This window comes from Zonotrichia leucophrys, chromosome 10 (genome assembly GCF_028769735.1).
Source record: "Zonotrichia leucophrys gambelii isolate GWCS_2022_RI chromosome 10, RI_Zleu_2.0, whole genome shotgun sequence".
Taxonomy (NCBI): domain Eukaryota; kingdom Metazoa; phylum Chordata; class Aves; order Passeriformes; family Passerellidae; genus Zonotrichia; species Zonotrichia leucophrys.
Window position 1 is genome coordinate 11,454,442 of NC_088180.1, and position 19,831 is coordinate 11,474,272.

Below are 19,831 nucleotides of genomic sequence, written 5' to 3' on the forward strand. Positions count from 1 at the left end.
TGATGTTTTTTGTGTGCCTGGTTTAGTGCTGGGGCACGTGACAGATGTGACACCAGTGAACTTTGGACGTGGCACCAAAAGCAGGTTCAAACACTCACAGGCCCTGGGTCATTACTGTGCCATCTGCTTTCCATGGGGCTGCAGGATGCACCTCATTGTACCCTTTAAAGGGACTTGGCTGCATGATCAGAAGTGCTGCTTGGTGGCATATATCTCCTCTTTGATTGTACTGTACTGAGCCAAAGAAAAGATTTTACTTTTTACTGGTATCCTTTCCCACTTTATTACTGCTCAGATTGTGACTGCACTTCCTTATCTGCACCCTTTCCTAACCTGGAGTTAAATTGTCAATGTTGCTTTCTGGTTCTTGCTCTGTATAAAACTACTGGACACTTTGCATCTCCTAAATTTGTGGAGTTTGAGCACTTCAGCACCAAGATTTTGGCCACAAAACACTGAAGGATGAATGAACCTCTGGGTATCTTTTCACAGGTATTTGTGAACGTAGCTGTCACGAGGCTGGATAAATCCTTGAACCCAAAACATTGACCTGGTTATGTAATATTGATTAAGCCCATGATCTGTAACCTGGTGACTTAAATTTTTCATGTCAGTTTTCTCACTGGTTCATTTGATATTTTGGTTTTATATTTTGATGGACACTAAAGAAAAACGAAGCTTCTGTTTAGGAGACATTTTCCGTGTTGCCCCATTATTGATGTCCTTGCAGCTTTTTTATGTTCAAGTGACTCTTCATGCTCTTTTCTCTCTGAAATTAAGTCTCTCAATTAGTACAGATACAAACACAGTACATACATTGTGCATTCATGTTCAGCATGGAACATGCAGTTAGCCAGTGAGCATGTAAAGGAAGGTTACAGAAGGGGAACTAAAGGATACTATGTAAAATGTAAAATCAAATTTGAATAGTTTCCCAAGAGTTATTTTTAAGATCTCAACAGCACACAATTTACTGAATATTACAGAAAAATTTTATAGATTAAGTAATGGTTGTTCATGTAGTTAAGTGCCAGCTTGCAGATTTACTGTGGTGAACTGCAGCATTTCTTCCTCAGAGAAAAACACAGCCTTGGTCAACATCCTCCAGTAAAATAAGCATTTTTAAAGAACTGAAGTTACAGTATAATTTATAGTTATCATTTTAAGCACTGAATTTTCAGATCATTTCCCTCTGTTTCCTCACTGGTGAGGAATGCCCAAGGACCATAATATCAGCATGTCTCCTATTACAAAGTTAAACTCCAGAAACATTTAACAAGGTGAAAGTTCTAAAATTAGCCCAATTTTTCCAGCCCACACATCACACACCTGTGGGAGAACGTGTACAGTATATTCTACACTTTCTTTCCTCATTACGAATCAAAACACTCTAACCTAGCATGCAAAACATGCATTGCCTATTTTTGTTAAGTCGAGAGACCTATTAATTCCAGATGTAAGCCATTCCACTTATCCTTCTTAAAGCTGGAAAGGGCATTTTCCTCTGCCTGTGTCTGGCTTTCAGCATGTGGTGCTGTTCTTGCACATTTCCTGGCTGCACAGGGCACCCCTGAATCTTTGTTGGTTCAGTGGTGCAGCCAGCGCAGAGGAAAGGCAGGGCTGGGTCTGAGGGGCTCAGAGAGTTCAAAGCTTTCACCTTACTCCAACATGCTCTCCAGATATTTGGTTAATATCTCTCCCTACTTCAAATGCACTCCCCGAGTGGTGATAGCCCACCCTCGGGCTAAAATCCCCTCTTTGTCAGTGACTGTTCTCAAGACTTGCATGACAGTGGTAACAAGCCTAAGAAAAAGAAACGTTATTATGGTGGATGGTACTGGATCTGTGTTACAGCTAGAAAACATTTAGATGTTCACAAATGGAGAAGGATAGAGAACCACTGGCTCAGATGATTTGTTTTAGAAGTTAGGATCAGCTTAATCCTTTTGTGTGTTTGTGGATCTAGCTAATTTCTGTATTAAGAATGGCTTTTGGCAGCTTTTTACCAGGTCTGTTGGTGGGAATGTCTTTGTGAGTTAAGATAATTTCCCAGGAATTTTAGCTACAGCTAAAAGAGTTTGGGGTGTAGGAGATTTGTCTGTAGTAGTAACTAACAAAAATGACCCCACAGCTTTATGCATTAATTTTTATTTTTCAGAGTTAATTTAAAAGTTTTTTCAAGCACTGATATGGTGGAAGCAATGATCCTTTAGTCAGTTACGTGTGGGTAGATTTGAATAACTGAATGCTAACTGACAGTGAATTTATCTCTGGTAAAATCCATGGAAGAAGATTCTAGTCATAGTCCTCCTGACTCAAGGAAGAGAGAATGTTGGTCTTTTGTGAGATGGGCACTGGGTGTGCCTTGGCAGCCCTCAGAAAAACCTCCTAACTCTGCTGCTACCTGACTGAGCAGCAGTGCACAGTAAATATATGGCTGCTGCTGCTGCTGAAATTTTATACCTGTGTTGATCTGCACAACAGGAAAAAATTGATTTTGATGCCAATGCTAAAAAAAGGGACACAGACTTGTGAATATATGTATAAACTCATAAACAGCTGGTCTTGGGTATAAATTTTTACAGGAGGATTTTTCAGGTCAGGGATTGCTGCTTTGATGTGTGTTGTGAGGAGCACTAAGGGGTGGCAATCTGTGCCTGGGGCTCCTGAGTGCCATGGTAAGACAAACAACTGCTAAATTGCCCTTGCTGCTGCTAGGTTTGTGATATATCTGAGTATGTAAGTGTTTATAAAAATTATTTGCTCCATATCTTTGCTTCCTTGTATTTCAGGAGCGTACTTACAGGAGACAGAAAAGTGGGCTTGTGAACAGCCAGGTGGAATAAAATTGTCACTGTGTTGCTGGCAGGCTTTGCAGTTAAAGTGTTGTGTAAATTTTTCCCCCTGTTTTTCTTTAAATAAGATTTTTTTTAAAGTGTGTTTAAGGTATAAGTCACGTTGAAAATTATTGTTTTTGTCAGAAACATGCTGGAAAATAGAAAATTAGAGACTGATGAGTCCCATGATTCTTAGGTACAGACCCAGAGTATGAAGTTGGGAATGGACTTCTGCCACTGCAGCTAAGAAGTCCTTTGAATTTTTTTAAGTGTTTCATTTGGCACACTGAAGTGAAACTAATAGAGGAAAACAGTTTTTTTTCAAGTCTACTGTATACATAGTTTGGAGATAGTAATCTACAAATATTTCCAGCAAGAACTTCAGTTGTGTTGCTGTGGGCCTCATAAAAAGTGAGGATTTTATCACATTTTCCAGCTATCTCTTCTCCAGTGGACCTTAAATGCAAAGACTGGGAAAAAAAACCATCTCTCTTCAAAACTTATTTCTTGCCATTGAAGCACTGAGTGTTAATAAATTAAAACAAACATTTCTTTATAGAATTTATGATGTGATTGCTTTCAAAGATGGAGTATGGTGCTTGCAATAGGACCTTTTTATTTTTTTTAACTTGCATGGTTTGTAATGAAAAGAGGCATCATATAAAAGGAGATGGGAGATAACAGGGCTAACATTTTCCCCGTGTTACTGTAACAGTGTGAATTGGGAAAATCCAAGCTGTTGTTCATTAGGAGCCTTTCTTGCTACAAGCTGTCACTGAACATTCCCATCCAGTGGTGCCTGTGAACATTGGGATTAAAAATAACCAGTGGGGAAACAATGGGATGAGAAGGAGATGGAGGATGATGAAGATGTCTTGGGAGCAAATTCCATCTGCATGGTGCTCCTAAAGAGCTGTGCACTACACACAGTGCATTAGCATGTTAAAGTGCCTTGGAGAGGAGCCTCAAAGCAGGAAACTGGCCTGCTGATAGCTACATGAACTGGATAAAGGTTTGGAGGGTCCAAGCACTGTGCCCCTGCACAGCTGGTGTTGGATGCCAGCGCTCAGAAACCTTCATGCTACTTTGGAGCAGCAAGCGAGCCTCTACTTTGAATATGAATGAGTGAAGTCAACTGCCCCTTAATTTATACACATTGCCAGAGACTGTCCCAGGGTTTGGAATTAAATACTCCAGCACAAATCTCTTTAAACCTCTCCTAAATAAGAAATTATGCTAAAGCTCTTTAGTAAGGAGGTTCTCCCCCCTGTTGAAATAAAAATCAATTATGTTTGCTCTGCTGTGAACAATGTCGTTCCCTAGCCTTGCTTTCTAATTGGGTAATGCCTTAATGACCTGCTGGGAGGCTGTGATGCATTGCTTTGGACCCTCTCTGCAGGCTCTTAGGCTACCAGTCAGATGTCAATGAAGCTTGGCTCAATAGGGGTTCTTTTTCTAAAATTCCATTATTCATCAGGGTTTATGCACTAAAATGATCACAAAATAAAACCTTCACATCAAGCAGAGTTAAATAGAATTATGGATGCTTTACCTCATTGTTAGACTTTGAGATTGTCACTGGATTAAAATTAGGTCCTTTTTTATTTGTTAGATTTGATGAAAACATTTTCTCGGTTTTGGGTTTTTCTGTTAACAAGCATTGAAAGAAGCAACTTTAAAGGTGGTGGATTTTTTTCTTTTTTAATAAGGAGGTGTACATGTATTTTAAATGAGTCTTATCTGTCCTTGTTTATTTTAAACCATGAAAGAAATGTTTAAAAAAGTCTTATTCGCTGTCAGTGAGTGATAAGTATCAAACCATTGACTTCATTCAATAGCTGTGTTGAATCATTCTGATTTTCAATCAGAACTGGGATAAATAAGACTTTAAAAAATCTTACATTTGCTTTATATTTTCCTCCTAACATCTAAAGGAGACCAGTAAAGTGGAATTTTAAAGGCTGTCATTACAAAGCTGATGTTTGAAGAGAACAGCTGGTTCTGGAGGACTCCTCTTCCAGAGCAAGAACAAGGATTTCTTTCCTTTGCCTGGACAAGATGCTTTCTTTCCATGATGACAGCCTGAAGCTACATAGCTGTAAGAAAGGTAAAATTAATTTGGGAAAGCACTTTTCCTATTAAATATGTCCATATGTACACACGTGGACGTGCATGCAATTTGCAAAGTAAAAGCAAATTACATTTGTGTGTTTTTGCAGCAGCCTCAAGGAAAGTTTTCTGGCTATTTAAATACACTTCTGTTATGCAGTGACAAATTAGGAGTTACCAGGGCAACTGCAGGTAACAATTTATTCATACTACCTCTGGAACACATCCACCTTGCTAACGTGACTGGCTGATGTGTTGTGTGCAATGCATGTATTTCCAAATTAGTAAGTAAGTCAGTCATATAATTACCATAAAATTGCACCTTTCCCTCCAGTTTGTAAGGCTAGGGAGATGTACAAAAACACCATGAGAAATAAGTAAAATGTATAAATAAGTGAAAATTTTAATTTGCTTTATTTTTATAGGTCAATATCTTCTGGAAAATTCTCTGGTTTTAAGCTTTAGCCTTCTGGTTTTAAAACAAGATCAGAATTAGTATCTCTTAGGATCTGCATCAGTGAGATATTAATTTTTCATCAGAACCCTCCCTCTTCAGAAAAATGTGAGATTTTCTGCAGATGCTTCACCTGCATCTCTCACACTGAACTCACATTTTCAGCAATCCAGTCCTTTCTGTCAGAGCTTCCATGCCCTTGTCTCCTGGTTAATGCCATCACCTTTACTTTTAACAATTATTAATGCTACACTTTGTGTACTTGTCTGGCATATAGGCACATCCTGTCATTTGCAGCCTCTCAGTTGTAACATATAGATCTTCTCATCTGACTGATTACCTGTCAGACAGAGGGAAATTAACTGATGCTTCCTTCTACACATGAAGGAGATTGACACAATTGTTTTCCTAAAACCTTGGGAAGCTCATGAAAACCATGATCCCAGTCATTCAGGCAATACATCTTACTCCAGTATTTTCAATTTTTTTTCATGTTTGTGAAGGTTTCATCAACATCTGCATCTCTTCAGTCGTGAACTAGGTCATGAGATGAAGTCCTAAGTAGAAACCCCTGCTAGCAACTTCTTTAAAAGCTCCTTTTCTCCTCTGCTCTTCATTGTTTGAACACTTTGCCCAAAATATTGCATTAAATTCTCTCCAGGGACAAGCACGCACCACGGGCACCACTGCCCACACAGGTTTTTCAGACCAGTGTTACCCAGCCCCCAACTCTGGTCTATCTCTACACCCAGTTGTAATGATAAGTGTTGAATCTCAGAAATTTGCAGTTTCCTAACACAAAAAGCCTGTAATCCTTACATGATGGATTGCACCCTGTCAAGAAAAAAAGTGTATTTGGAATAATTGGAGATTTCATATTTCAGTATTGATCACTTAAACTGAGAGCATGAGCTGGAAATTTGGAATACTCAAGCTCACCAAAGGTTGTTTTTTAGGAATTTAGAGAGGCTTGTTATGGGTTCAGCCCTCATGTTTGATCTGTAAATTCTAAAAAGCTGTTCTGTTTTATTACACCATGGCCCCACCCCTATCATGTGAGCCATTCTCTGCTCATCTAATTCTAATCACTAAAGTAAATAAACTTGAACTTGGAATACTCTCGAGACCACTTGCCCATGTTTTCATGAACACTCAGGAAAGAACCCAAGTTTCTCACAGCTGATATTAAAGCCTTAGGTGAAACACTCCTTCTGGCCACCCCAAACTGGAGTTTCCTCCAGCACACACTTGGAGGATTTTGGGACTCTGGAAGGTGACAAGACACTCCACAGGAAGCCATGAAGTCTTCTGTTCCTGGTACACAAAACTGCAAAACTCATTAAATTCATTCCTAATCCTTCTGGAGGAACCTTTTCCATTTTCCTCTTCTCTCCCTCCACCCCCTGCCCCAAATCTCTATTTGGTCATTGGCCCTAAACAGTTGTATTTTCATGTTTTATCAGGCACAACAGGAGAAAAGCCTGGTTTCTATTTGAAATGGCAAAAACTAACTAAAAATATCACTATCCAAATTATATGATTGCCTGGTATTGAGCTACAATTTTATGATTATAAAAAATTAGTGTGTCACCTCACAGCACAGACCTATCTCCTCCCCAGGGAATGAAGGATTACTTACATTTAATTTTGATTTGCCTGAATTTCATGGAAGGCTGCTCTCTTGCTAAAGGTTGAAGCTGTTTGACAAAGCCAGACTTAAGACTTGTAGTCAGACCAAATCTTGACATAGGGAGATTGTTACTTCCTTCAGTGTTTCTGGATGTTGTTTCTTTTAAATGTCACAAAATGTCTTTTTTAATGCCTGAGAATTTATCTTCTGAAACAGTAAAACTCTGAGGGAAATCAGTGTTTGAGATTTTTCTGAGTTTGTTCAGTACTGAATTTCTTAAAATAGTACTTAAGTGATTTCTAGGCCTGGTGCTGTCTTCTTTGCAAGGAGATGGATCCCCATGAAGGATCAGATGCTTGACTTACACTGAATAAAGAAAAGAAAATTTGCGATTCAGACAGTTTTTATCTACCTGTGGAGCAATCCTTAGAAGTTTCCAAAGGAGGAAAAAAAGGAAGTTTTAATGAGAAAGTCTGTTAAATTCTAACTCTATTTTAAACATTCTCTATTTCTATCTTTCAGGCTGGGTTCTGACTCTTCTTTGCTTGCAGAAATGTTGACATTATTAGCATATGGCTCCAAAGGATTTTGTTTTCAATTAGTGGATTAGTAATGAATATTTTGCATATGACATCACAGTTTGTTCCAGGCCAAGACACTACTTTATGAGGTCATATTAAAAATCCTAAGCTGAATTCATAGTTACTATGTTAATTCTTAAAAGAACATTTATAGGAAAAGAACAGTTTCCCATTAGAGTGCTGCCATTTTCTTTGTCTCAGCTGCAGTATTTGGTTTTGCAGTCTCCCTACCAAGTAAAACTCTTGATATGTTTGCTGCAAGGTGGTTTACTATGAAGATATTATCTAATATCACCTAAAAGAGGCTGGGACGTCTCTGTACTAACACAGGCAATATCAATTCCTGCCTTGACCAGGAAACCATTGTGAAGAAATGTAACTTCAGTGATTTCCTAAATTTTCAGTTGTGTCCTTCCTGTTTTCTTTCAATTCATATTGTAAATGGTTTTCTTTTATTATTTCAGGAACTGTTTGTGATTTGATGGTATTTTCTGATGTTACCATGAGATGTCCTGTGCTCTGGCTACATGAAGACATAAATCAGTGCAGTAATTGAAGATCAGTTACTAAAGAAGTTGGTGCTGAGGCTTTGAGGGGGCTGATCCACACAACATGTTCTTTGAAGATTTTTCTACAGAATAAATTCACATCTCCTGAACTGAATGTCTACATCCCAGGCATGGTGTGTAGCTGTCCCAGGAAGCAGCTATTGGTTCAAATCCTTATGGTTAGCACCTGAAAATGAAATTCCAGTTCAGTCCTCTATGGATAAAATTTTTCAAATAAAGGTATTTTGCTGGGAAATAAAAAGACAAATTTTTTTTTAAATGTTAAATTTGGAGAATTATTTCAACCAAAAGATAGTATTAGGGTGACATTATAACATGGAAAAATATTTTATTTTATAGATGGCAACTGCCAAAATATGTTCCAAATACTTCAATTTGGGTTGAAAGATGTAGCTGACCTTTGTTTTGATTTGGTTGTTTTGTTAATTTTGAATTCTTCCAAACAGCCAACAGCTTCTGCTTTGGATCAATTTTCCCCTGATTTCTTTTTCTTTCTAAACCCAAAATAGGAAAATTTATTTATTCACTTGCTGTTTTTCATATGTTTAATTTCTGATGTCAGATCCTAAATTCTAATTTTCGACAGGATAAGGCTGTGTCAAAATTTTCTGTAAAGCAGTTTTGGTAAGTCAAAGCATTACATAAATAAAAGGAATAGAGCTCAGACCATAACTGCTTCACTGTTCTCATTACCAGCAGATTCTGCTGTATTTTAAAAGGATTCATGTGCTCTGCTTTTACTTCAGCCCAAACCAAGAATTTCAGACTCTTGACAAATGTGGAGAGAAGTAAGTGGATACCTGGGGAAGTGAAGCAGTTTCCCAGTTCCTGGGAATGGGATCAGATCTGGGTCTGTTCCTGCATGGGCAGAGCCCCAGATGGGGAGTTCAGGGCTCTGCTGAACAAACCTGGGTGGCAGCAGAGCCCTGCTTGGCTGTTTGCTGCCTGCTGCCCCTCTGCCTTTTGGGATGGATTTTGGAAATGTTATTTTATAATTTACTGTACAAAGTATTGGAATATTTAGCAAGGAGCAGCTCCTGTGCTGTCAGCTTGCAATCCCCGAACTGGAAATCAATCTAAAAGCTAATTCTCCCTGGTCCTTTAATATCTTCTACACTTAGAACAAGCTCCATTGTTAGAGGATATTGAAGTGCTTTGCCAGGGGGATGCTTCCTTCCTGAGGTATTACACAGATTTAGGCTAGAGAAGGTTGACTGATTTGTCCAATATCACAGTATGGTGGCAAAATTTAGCTCCCAACCCCAGGTCCAACTGATAGTCCTTACTATCTCTCTCAGGGATTAGCTGATTTAAGTAAAGTGTCATAAAGCTGCATTGTTTGAATGAGCTAATAATTCTGAACCACCCTGGAGTAGCTGGCAAATCTGCAGCAAAGAAAGAAACAAAGGAAAAACAGTTGTCACAATTTTACATCTGAAAAGAGACAGGGCAAACTGTACCAAGCTGATGAAATGGGTAAAATGGTCCAGCAGCAGATTTTTACTGTGCAATCCTGTTCCACATAATCAGTGCTCTTGGATTTTGTGGGAGCTGTCCCTGGATTTCATCTGCCTGTGAAGAGACAGAAATGCTCAGCCCTAGGGAGAACAATTGAGGGGGAAAAAGTGTTTCTTAAAATCCACAGTAAAAACCTCCCTGCTTTATCTAGAGCTCATTAGAGAGTTTAAAGAAAACTCAATGCCGTGTTTAAATGCTTTTCCCCACTCAGTTTTATAGATGGTTAAATGGCACACAGGTTGTGCTGTCTCAGCCATCAAAAGCTAAGAAAGGAGGTTAAAAGACCCCAGGGATCCTTCACATTAATTACTACCACTGTCAGTTGGTGTGAAACCATGTTTGGGCCTTTTAGAAAGGAAGAGTGTAATTTGTGCTTTCAGTTAGGGCTGAAACAAATCCTGCAGATACTTGATGGTATACACTCACGTGTAAAAATGACTAATTTGTTTCCACTGAATTCTTGGAGTTAATCTGGGAAAAATTGATGGGAAACCCCCTCACCCTACCCCAATAACTCCAACTGAATTTTAGCAACCTGAATTGGCAGTGTGTGAAACTGGCTTGAATTAATTGGGAGCCTAATCCATGGAAATTAGCTAAAAAATGCATTATTCACTCCAGTGTAGCAGCAGGGAGGAGAAATGAAAGAAGCAGAGAGGAAAAGCAGAAGCAGCACCTAAGGCAAAGGGCTGTCATTTGAATTTCATAATCGAGGGTGAGACAAAGACACCTCTTTGTCCAAGTAAACCACCTTCTAAAAGGGGAAATCTGAGGAAAACACAGAACTATGCAGTCTGAGCATTGGGGCTGGTTGGATTCTGCATCTCCCATCATTTACAGTGGTGCACAAGAACAACAAAAGTGAAATGAAATTTCTGTATCACAGCAGCACCGTGCATGGGTTGCATTTGCCGCTCAATGTAATCTAGTGTAGTCAGCCTGCTGAGAGAGACACACACAAAATAAAAAACTGGGGTGCACCACAGCACCAGAAAGGCTGGCTTGAAATCCCTTTCCACACCTGCATCCTGCCCCATGTGCTGGCAAACCAAAAAGAGGCATTATATGTGAGTTACACCTGGGTGTGTGCACAGAAATGGCAAAGACTAAAAAGACAGAAATTTTCTAGAGGACACAATGACAATTGTCTTGACAACTAAGCTAACAAGTACATCTCAGAAGGCCTGAGGAGTGTGGGGCTGTTCCATGGAATGGCCCAGGCCCTGAGCAGGGCACTGCTGCTGGAACTGGCCCAGCAAGGAGGGACAGGGGCTGGCTGCAGGCTGGCACAGCTGAACTGGCTCTGGGCTGACACAGGCGCCAGGGCTCAGGGCAGAAATGGGACTGGACCACGCTGCTGGGAAGGGTTAATCCTTCTGGTAGCAGTGAATTGTTAGATCAGCCCAGGTGTCCCCTGAATCCCCTTCTTGATGCGCCCTACCCTTGCAGTTTCACTTGGCTGTGTTATGCCATCACAAAGTCATTTGCTGCTGTGTTGCACAGTGCTCATGCTTGCTTAAAAGATGCCATTCAGGCTACCGCAGGAAGGTCCATACTTTGCCTACAAGAATTTGGCGCATAGATACATGTTTACCTCACAAATCCAGTGTTTCAAACGGGAACAGAGTGGTTCATAGAAAGACAAAGTCTGATTTTCACACTTCTCAGCAACAGCACAGAGAAAGTTAAAGCATGGTGCTGCCTTATTATTTTTAATTAGTGTTGCATCCCCAACACACTGTGACCTGCTTTTTGCTTTGCCACATATGTGTTGCATGATGTGTAACCTCTCAGTGTCTGTTCCTGTCTAATTAATCCAGGTTTGATTGCTGCAACCTATGAGTTGTCCACCAGCTGTGTACGTGATATAACTTTTGGAGTTCTATTTTTTAGATATCTAGATCCGATTGCTAAGGCAAGATTGAAATTCTGTTTTGTTTTTGGTTGTTGGCTTGGGTTTTTTTAAATTGCTTAATGTGCTTGGGCAAATGAGGAACAGATTTTTGGGTGCCTTTCTGGTTATAAATTGTAATTAGGAAAACCTTTGCTATCTCCCAGAAGCAGCCTGCTAGTTACTGATACTGGAGTGTGTGGCATTTGTACTCTGATTTAATGAGAAGGCACGTGCCAAATTCTGCACTGGTTACTTGCTTTAAACTTACAGAACTGAAGTTTTGTGCAGCATTTCCCATTCCAAGGGGAAATGACACCACAATAGGATTTAATGAATTGTGTACCTACAAGAGCAATATAGCTCCCAAAATGCTTGGTCAACTGAACTGCTTGTCCTGTAAATGCAGCAATAAAAGCTCTGCTGCTCCTCCTTTCCTAAGCATGGCCAGAACCTGCAAATCAGTTTTCTCAGTGAAAAGATGACATCAGACAACTGTGCAATTGTGTTGGATTGCAATTTTGGAATGCGTGGTTTTGATCCCATGGCTTTTGCATCAGTTTTGTTCATTTGAAGGCTATCAGTGACTTCTCTGGTACAGGATCAGACCCCTAATTATTGAAACAGTGAGCTTAGCATGGCACTTGGAGATATGCTCCCATTGCTGAGGAAAGAACCTTGTCTGCTCTTTGATTTAAAGCTCTCCTGGACAGTAAGATTAGCTCTTGATGTTAAGCTAAGTAAGTGGTTCATCCATCATTTATTTACATCTGTGCTCATAGCTTGAATCGGGGTTTTTGGGGCTTGTACTGCAGATTCTCTCTCATTCCAGGAGTTTTCAAACCATCTGCATGTGGCACTTAGGTTGAGGAGCAAAGCAGAGGGTGGTGGTGTGTCCCAGCAGGGCTGCCCTGTGCTGTGGTGCTGTTTGTGAATGCTCCTTCCACCGCAGGGGTGAGGGGGATAACCTTGGGGAAAAACAGATGGAACCTCCTGCACCGGACGAATAAAAACACCAGAGATGAATATGAGGAGGAACTGCTAATATGGGTGATCTTGTGGGACTTCCCCTGTACCCTGGAAAAAACATCCCTTTTTTTGAGATGTTCTGCAGAATAAACATTGAGTTTTCTTGTCTCTGTAAGAAAGTAAAAGCAGTGACAAAGCACAGCTAATAAGGGGAACAAAAAGAGATAAGGAAAGGTGAAGTAGTGAGACAGGAAAAAAAAAAGGTTGAAAGACAAAAGGTGAAAAGGGAGAGAAAGGTATCAGATTTCTTCTGGCATTCATCTGCTCTGTATGTAGAGTTTGAATATATTTTCCAGCAGAGGATTTCCCCTTGCATTTGCAATTCAAAGCTTCTAGCAAATTCCACTGTTTCCCTTGGCACTTCTTCAGCCTCTGTGGATTTTCCAGTTCTGCATTTTAGATGCACTGCAACTGTCAAACTGTGCAGCTTTATTTTTTTCTTCCCTGAAGTAATGTGGCTTAAGGTGTATTGTGGCATTCCATAAGTTTTTGGTTCAAAATCTGAAAAAGTGCAAGGACCTTTTTCCCTTGTTCCCTGCTCTTTATAATTTAATTCATGGATGGTCTTTAGGACTACTTGGATAATTGACAGTGTTTCCTGTCTTTCTTCACTTGCATGAATAAGTGGATAAAAAGATTTGGGATTTTCCATAGTATGGGTAGATGGTGGTATGCAGCTGTTATGTTCAAGGAAAATACCAGTAATGGGGTGGCTGGGACATGCTCATAAAGATAAATACTATCAAAGGGGATGATGTACTTGGGATCATGTGTAGAGAAATAGAGACTTGCTGCATTGTTGTCTAGGGAGCAAAAAGACTTCTACCCCACATTGCAGCTGATTCCATCTGCCCTGTATCCAAAATATTGGTTTTACCCAGTCAGTTTGAGATCACATCAATAAGAGGATAACAAATGTTGCCTAACAGTGAAGAGTACAGATGGTTGCTTGCTTTATTTTTACTTCTACTAGCGCAGAAAATTAATCATTTTTAACAGAGCTTTGCTTTAGATGCACACTGTTAACAAGCTGAAGACATTTCATATTTGTCAAAGTAGGACTGCAAATAAAACTGATCAGTAAAGCCTGGATGTCTGGAGAGAATCTTTATGGTGGAGAGCAGAGAAGTAACCAACATGTGGCTCTTCAAAAGACGTGTTAAGAAAGTGAAAATTGTTTCAGCTGGTTCTCAGGTGAAGGAGGATGCTGCTAATGGATCCATCACACACGTGCAATGAGGTTTCCCTAATCACTGCTGGGATGGGCTGCTGAAAGTATTTGGGATCAGCTGCAGGAATAGCTGATTGTGTTTAGAGGCCCAGCAGCTCCACCAGGCAAAGGGATTCAAAGGATTGCATGGGAGAATTCACTTCACAAGAGGCCCCTTTCAGACCCTCTCCAGGTTTGGAGCTCCTTTCCTTTTAGTGCACATTCTGGGAAAGCACTTTTATAATCCTGCTTTAGAGTTATTGCGAGCGAATGCGGTGATGGTTCAATGAAAAAGCATGAAAACAGTAATGGAATTTCTTTTCTTTTTTCTTCTTTCTTCCCTAATAGGCCCTTTAGAAAGTCAGACCATATGTGTAGAAGCCTTATTAACTAGAGGCTAGGTTTAGAAAGAACTGTGGTAAATTACTAAGATGAATTTGAAAATAAACCTAGAAAACACAGATTTGAGTTCTAAATTAGTACTTGAAAAAAAAAATAATCGGACCAATAATTGCTTGGTGTCTTATGGCATTTCAAATGATGTGTGGTATAATTCTTATAAGACTGAAACTTATTAGACAGAAAAAAATATAAGGAAATTATTAGAATGTTGCATATTTCACTTTGAAATTGTTTTGTGAGGGGAGAACTGCAGTTTTGCATTCTCTGTACTACAATGCATTTATTGCATAAAATGATTTTTGGTAGGCTATGCAAGTGTTTTGGATGATCTACATGTGAAATATGTAAAGGCATTAAATTGTTTCATGTAGCTGAAACTAGAGGAAGTTGGGGTGGAGGGAGAAGGCATTACTTCTTCCTCAATGCAGAAAGACTTTTTAAAAGTGATTTGAAAATATACTTGGTTTGCAAAATTTTCTCTGTTTATACTTGTTCCTAACTTGATACAGGCATGTGCATTGTAGGGCTGTATATTTGGTTGGTTATTTTTTATTTTTTCCTACCAAGTAGAAAAGAAGAATAACTCAGAGAAACAATGGAAAAGTCTTATGAAGAGTTTTATTCCCAATTCAAGTAAAGGACTCAGTTCAGATATGATCTTAATTTCCTGTGGATTAAATGACTTTTCTTCATATGTCTCTAAAACCTATAATTTTCACCTTCTCATTCATCAGCTGGTCCCTCTGTGGAAGAGAAAAGCTGTTAATTCCCTATTTAGATCACATGGATGATTATATCATAATCTTGAGTGTAAATGTGTATTTCAGAACAAGTGTGCACTGCATGTCTAGAGTGGCTGTGTCCTTTGGAAAGATCATATTTATTGTAATGTTAGTTACAGCATGGTCCAGCTGGTTGAAGCAATGCCTTTGCTTTATTTTCCATTAATAGCCTTTTCAGATTTGCCTGTGAACCTGAAAACTCTTTTGACAGAACACCTGCATAACAAAGTTTGCAGAACTGAAGTGTATCTTTAAAAAAAACTTGGGTTTTTAATTAATTACTGAATTAAATATTGCTGTTATTACTGACATCTCTTGGAAATTGCCAAATGGACCATGCTTATGGAAAGTAATTTGAGAATTATCAAGAAGGATAGGAGAATTTTACATATAATACAATTTCTCTTAGATTTATAAAATGCATGTTAGTCTTGTAGGTTATAAAATCCTTATATTTTCCATTTCTTAAAAAAATTCTGATTTATCATGTTCTGTTTTTTATTACATGTCTATTACATTCACATGTAATGTGTAAATTACATGTACATATATCCCAATAGGTCATGGGGAACAGTTTTGTCCTGTTGTGTGTACTTTGCCTTTGGGACTTAGATTTTCTGAATGTTCCTGCACATAATGATTAAGAATTTGAAATGTTTTTTGCACATAAGTATTTGGGGAAAAAAAATATATAAACTGATAAGCATGTCTAAGATGGCAAGGAATATCTGCTTTATTGTTTTTTTTGGGAGTGTCCCTTAAAGCTTGGACTGGCACCCTTCATGCTGAGAGGGACTCTCACTGTGTTACTCCATGTGAAACAGCAGCCTTGTAGTAATAAAGGATTCCTCTTTAGCATCCTTATCTTGGAATGCATCTGAGCCCAAATATCCTAAATTAAAGAAAATGACAGCTTTGTAGTGGATAAATTAATTTTAGGCATGTATTTTTGCTGTAATAAAGGGCAAATATGCTACGTTTATATAGAAATGTATTTTTCCCTTATCTTGATAGTTTACTGGTCATGCTAATTGAACACAGCTCTGTTTCTTGTGGCATCCACAAATTAGTTAGAAATTCTACTGTGAATTAACACAGATTTAGCTACAGATGGAACTGGCAGGCAAGCCATCATCATTATTGTTTAAACCTATTAATGTTTACAACTGTTGTTTTAAATCAGATTTGTTTTTTTAAGTAGCATGATTGCAAGAATCCTTTTGTGTTTCAGAGATGAAAGAAAATGAGTGAAGGGTCAGTTGTGGCACAATTTAAAAAACAATAATAACAATGAAAGGTTGCCATATAGAATCTCTGTCCTAAGATTTCAGTGATGCTTGTGGAAAAAGATTGTTTCCATGATTACTTTTTGTAGACTTATTAGTGAAAATCCCAGTAGTACTTATTGCCTGAGCTGCTGGAAAAATGGATGGATTGAATTGTTTGTTAGGTGTGGATTCATAGTGTAAAAGTCTTTTGCTTTCTCAATTACTTCCAGCTTATCTTAATCAGGACACTGATTACTGAGCTACCAGTTTAGTCTGAATATCTGCTTTTTGCTCTCTCCGAGATGTGACTGAATCCTGTTGTAGCAATTTCTTTTCCTCAAGAAAAGTCTGATTATAAATGTGGGCTAAGGAGCACGTTCAAGGCCCAGGCAGGCATTGGAAACTGGGGCTCTTGGGGTCTCAAGGGTTTTGCTGCTGGTGAGAAAATGTCACAATTGGCAAACAGCTGAACACAGCAGCAGGTGAGGCTTGGCCTTGGCACATATATCAGGTGATGAGGTTGTATAAAGCCCCACCATTCCGAGCATTAACACCTACATTAACTTCTGCACTTGATATTTTTTTCATGGACTCAATAGAAATTTTCCTCTGTGTTGGTCTTGTTTTACAAGAAGCAGATAAGTGACTGTAGAAAAAAATAAAAAAATCCAAACAAACAAAAAAATCCCCCAGGCTACAGCTCCCAGAGAGATTCTTTTTTCTGAAAGGGGGTTTAATAAAGGAAAGCAGTTTGTGTATGAAATGTATTTTTGCTTTCTAATTAAGGTTCCAATTAAGTGGCAGAATTGCCATTTTTTGCTTACTGGGCAGAGCTTTGCTTTTATGTTGGACACTTAAGTTGTTTTCCTTTTTTCAACTATGAAATTCCATCCTCTGAAGTGGAATATTGATAAAGTGAGAGGGGTTACTCACAGATCAAGTACATCTCAGCAGGCTGTCCATGCTTTCTATAAGCTTTGATTTGGGAGTGATTAGTGCCATGTCTGGCAAACTAATGCTAGTTTAAAACCCCTTCTGTTCTTGACCCCAATTCTTAAGAGTTCATGGAAGGTACCTGTTGCAACAACTCTGTTTGTAGTGCAGGCACACACATATTTAGAAAAAATTCTGAGCACCAATCAGCAAGTAAACAACTCCTGGTCTTGTCTGATTGTTGCCCATAAAGAGGTTTATAAAGAAGAAAGAAATGAGACTTCTGAGAAGCCTTGGTTGATTAAGAGCTCTGTTCTTTGTATAACAGCAATAAATACAGGACTGCCTAAAATTAGTCATTTAACTGGTCATGGTTTGAAGCTTTAGGACACTTTGAGGTCAGGCTTCAAAGGTGAAGTATTTGGTAAATATATAACTGCTGCTCAGTATTAAAATGTCAGAAACGTAATAATGGAACAACAGGACAGGGTACCCTGGACGTGATGGTGTTAGCTACCACATCCAGGTTCCATGTGAATCCCTTCCTTTTGTTATTTTAGGGAGTAAAGTCCTGTTTGACAGTTTTGCTTCTGGAGGGTTTTTTCATGATGAATCTCTAACATCTGCCATTCAACTTGTTTCTGCCTGGCCAAGAAATTGCTAGGAATTCTGCTATGTTATAGTGGTTACATCACTGCAGAGCGAAGAGTGCTGAACTTGCAAGCTGCTTGTTTCTGCTGTGCAAGCATTCAATATTTTGCATGATAACTTAATAAATTTTGTTTCTGTTTAGAGAGATGAGCCTAATAATGAAACAGATATTTAAAAGTTATTTTTAGTGAACATTTAATATGACAAGGGCAAGTTTCAGGCAGGTTAGTAGGAGGTGAGAAGTTTGCAATGTCCTGAGGCATCCACTTCCACTGATCTTTCATATGTGATTAAATTGCTGTTTCTAGATGCAAATCTTGCCAAATAGCTGCTGGCTTTTTAATATAAATTACACAGATGTAACAGGGCAGAATAAACCTGATAAGCTGTATGAAGGCATAGTGCAAGTTGCTTATGCTCTTCTCTTGGCTAATTGCTTCTATTCACTGCTTAGCAAGAGCTCTCTCCTGTCTTTTTACTGCTGTGAATTGCTTTGCACATAAGCAGCTAGAGCTTAAAAGATATTTTTGTAAGGAGATGCAGCAAAACACTTTTGCTTCTATTCTTTGTCCTGTTTTTATTTATTTTTAAATGCCATACAGAATTTCATCCTGTTCCTTAATCATGGGGTTCCTTTTCTGCTAGGCAGTCTTGGCTGATGTGTGGATTCACGGTCTCACTTGTGAGGCTGTGGAACAGCAGAGTAGCAGGCAGCAATGTCAAATGACAAGCAGTTTAAGCAGGAGGGGCAGAAAAGCTGGAGGAGAAATGGAGCTGCTGTTCTGCATCCTGCTGTGTAGGAAATGTGGTGACACAGGAGTGAGTGGACAAGCACAGCACCTTTCTGTAGAATCTTGTTGTGTGAGTGCTTCTTCCTGTGACCTTCCCCCTGCCATTGCTTTGGAGGGGTACAGAAAGGGACACTGGGCATGGGGCAGGAAGAAAGAGCTCTTCTCTCTGCTGTGGAAGTCTGTAATTATTTCCTTCCCCATGATGGTGGTGTGTTTTTAAAGGTAGCTTCTCCCCTCTGGGAAACAGGATTAAGTGCCCAGCTTGGTCCTTTTTTGGAGGTGATCTTGGAATGTATGGCAGCTCTGAGCCCAGGCATTGTGTGCTGAAGCTCTTTAGTAATTTTGTCCTGTAATCAGAGGTAATTGCCTTGGGTGCTGTAGCAGGGCCATGTGAACCTGGGTAAACACAAACCAGCCTAATAGGCCTTAAGTTAGTATGAATAACTAAAACATTACGAGAATGCATTCATGGCAACTCTCTATTTCTTCCACTCTGCTTTTTTACCTCTGTCTTGCTGCTCAGTGCTCTGAGGAGGGTGTCCCTGGCAGCCCCCTTGTCCTGTTTGCTTTCCCTCTTCCTTGTGAGGTCAGGAGGAGATGGCAGCTCCTCTTCCTCTCGGGGCTCCCAAAATGTGATGGGGGTGACTGCTGCCAATCCTCCCAGGAGGTGGTGCTGAGAGCAGGCTTGTACAGGTGACAAGTCATGGCTCTTTTCCCTACCTAGGGAACTGTACACAAATTTTCCTGCTGTTTTCAGCCTTATTCAACAGCAATGTGAGGCAAGGGGGACTGTGGCAGCACCTGTGGCCACTGAGCAGCTGGCTTGGGACTGCAGTTTGCAGGAGTTTGCATGAGAACTTGACCCAAAACAATCCATCAAGGCCAAAGTGACAAATTTGAATCCACATACAGCAGTGAGGCATTGCTTTGCTTCTCCCTCCTTTACTAGAGCCTCTTACCTGTGGACATGGGCATCAGCACCAAATTTGAAACATTCGAATTGTCAAAACCAATCTTGCTGTCTCGTTTTTTCAATCTTTGGTGGCTTTATGTTACACAGTATTTGTTTTTATTAAGATTCATGTCACTTGGGTCTGAAAATGAATCTGAAAGTATTTCAAGTCTGTGCCAGTTTGGTGAGTGTATCCTACTGCTTTGTACCCCAGTACAGCTCTC

At 39.4% G+C, this 19,831-nt stretch overlaps 1 long non-coding RNA gene across 1 annotated transcript in view; it reads left to right on the plus strand.

Moving 5' to 3' along the window:
* The first annotated feature begins 13,946 nt into the window (after window positions 1-13,946).
* LOC135452358 (uncharacterized) overlaps window positions 13,947-19,831 on the plus strand; it is a 167,757-nt gene continuing 161,872 nt past the window's right edge. The window contains exon 1 of the long non-coding RNA XR_010441597.1: window positions 13,947-14,021. This is a non-coding gene — a long non-coding RNA (uncharacterized LOC135452358). The remainder of the gene's footprint in view (window positions 14,022-19,831) is intronic.